Here is a 2480-nt window from a genome sequence, read left to right as displayed (position 1 = left end):
CATTGCCGAGTGCAAGCCTTTAGTTCTGGACGCTTGCGTGTACCAGTATTTAGCAAGAGATTGATGAGTAGCGTCGCCTTTCAGTTTAGCTATTAACGCTCGCAGTACCAGGGTGGGGTTACTTTATACCAACCTTTTCAAAATATTCTAATCTAGTCTTGTACTTCATATTTTAAAGTAAATTTCTTTTTTAGTGATTACTTTACACCAGATTACGTAATTATTTTAAAATTTTCAGTAAAACTAACCCAAAAAATTTTGTAATGGATATGACTTTTTACGCTAAATATCATATTCATATATTCAGATGCAGCACCCTTCTTACAAATCAGCATGTCTTTAAAAAGTATATTTTGAATAAAAGTCAACGACAGTTAACGTAATTTGTATTTGAAACTTCCTGGCAGATTAAAACTGTGTGCCCGCGAAAGGCAAAGGTCCCGTGTTCGAGTCTCGGTCGGGCACACAGTTTTAATCTGCCAGGAAGTTTCATATCAGCGCACACTCCGCTGCAGAGTGAAAATCTCATTCTGGTAATTTGTATTTGTTTTAAATTTTTTTGTGGTCTTCATAAAGTTCCCCATCCATGGCAGTACACGTTATGAAAATTACGATGGTACTGCTGAGATTGCGCTAAAACACATTTTCAGGTTCTTGGCCCTATTTACACATCAGTACCCACTTAAAAAATATTTTATTCATAAAAGTTAACGACAATTAAAAAAAATTGTTTTTATTCAAATTTTGTGTGCTGAGCATAAAGTATGCCCCCCACCCCCTCCTCTCCTTGGTAGTACACGTCATTGAAAATGCGTTGGTATTAGCACTCCGTCTTCAGGCCACGAGTGGCCTACCGGGATCATCCGACCGCCGTGTCATCCTCAATGGAGGATGCGGATAGGAGGGGCGTGGGGTCAGCACACCACACTCCCGGTCGTTATGAAGGTATTCTTGACCGAAGCCGCTACTATTCCGTCGAGTAGCTCCTCAGTTGGCATCACGAGGCTGAGTGCACCCCGAAAAATGGCAACAGCGCATGGCAGCCTGGACGGTCACCCATCCAAGTGCCGACCACGCCCGACAGCGCTTGACTTCGGTGATCTCATGGGAACCGGTGTATCCACTGCGGCAAGTCCGTTGCCAAATGCATTGGTATTACAAGGGTTAATGTTGCAAGTGGACAAGATGGATGATAAAATGTGAGTTTACTCCTTTAGAATGTCCCTAGGGATCCGCCGAGCTTAACTCCTTATCAACATTGTTCCATGTTCTAACGCTATGAGAATCTGCGCTGAGATTTCATGTTCAACGCAGGACATTGGCGCAGAATCTGGTGTTGATTGTCTTTGCGCCAGCACCTCTCGTATTCTTTCTGGCCAAATACGTACAGAATTCAAAGCCGCTAATTCACAGTCGAACACCACAACACTGACATGCGTTAGTGATCTCTGGCCACGGAAAACGCGATCACTGATTAAATAATAGCGTATTGTCGGTGTCCTCTAAGAGCAGAAGCGTAAGTGTCCCGGAATGCCTGTATCTATTAATGAAACGTTGGTGCAGGCGGTTGAAATGCTTGAACTGCTACCTTTAAAAACAGATGTGGTGGAAAAAATTATTTGAAGTTAAAAGTCGTATTCGTTAATTTCGTCAGTCCAAGTGCGTTAATGTTGCATCAATACCTAGGCTGATTGTACAGGACTGTCAAACAATTGCATACGTGTGACTCGATCCAATTATAAAACTAGAGCATGCAAACATGACATTCTGGCCAAGAGATAACAGAGGAGCGTAGTTTGCTGTGCCTGATATTGCACGATAAGCTGCGAGGGATATGTTTTCGGCCTTCCACTTCACACATCACCCCACCCCTCCTATCCCACTTCCCCCTTGCCCGCACCACCACCACCACTATGCTATTCATCCTTTGTTTCCACTAAGCGCGTTATCTCGGAGGATGACCCACATACGATATCGGCCAGTAGCAGAAGGCCACTTTGCATCCAACCAGTAAACTGTGGAACCTCGTAAATGCATTGTTCCTGCTACACACTAAAAGTTACTTTGTTTAAGTTTATTTTGGTTTTATGATGATACGGCGTAGGAGATAAGAGCTCAACAAAACATTGTGTTGTTTTCGTAAACTTTGGTTGTTGTTAAAAGTGCTAAAGTAACTTATCAACTCATAATTATTTCGTTATCTTCGTTCAAATTACTATAAACACCAGCACGAGGAAAAATCTGGCGTGATACTCCCTTGGGTGATGAACAGAGTTGCTAGCAAGAAAAAAAAGTCATAATCAGCATCATGCCTACATAACTTCTTCTTCTTCATTATTGCAAGATGTAGGTGTCTCACCAGTTTCGGTCTCAGCATAGTTATCTCTTCCGTGGGCTCTCGAGGCATCGTTTTTCACGTAGTTTGTAGTTCAGTACTTTGTCTGTCTACCTTTTGACATCGTATCAGTATTTTCGACCGA

At 42.5% G+C, this 2480-nt stretch overlaps 1 pseudogene; it reads right to left on the bottom strand.

Moving 5' to 3' along the window:
- Nucleotides 1-1024: 1024 nt before the first annotated feature.
- LOC126485668 (5S ribosomal RNA) lies at nucleotides 1025-1142 on the bottom strand (annotated as a pseudogene).
- Between the last annotated feature and the right edge of the window lie 1338 nt (nucleotides 1143-2480).

This window comes from Schistocerca serialis, chromosome 6 (assembly GCF_023864345.2).
Source record: "Schistocerca serialis cubense isolate TAMUIC-IGC-003099 chromosome 6, iqSchSeri2.2, whole genome shotgun sequence".
NCBI lineage: Eukaryota > Metazoa > Arthropoda > Insecta > Orthoptera > Acrididae > Schistocerca > Schistocerca serialis.
Note: the sequence above shows the minus strand (reverse complement) of the source record. Positions and strands in the feature narration are given on the sequence as shown.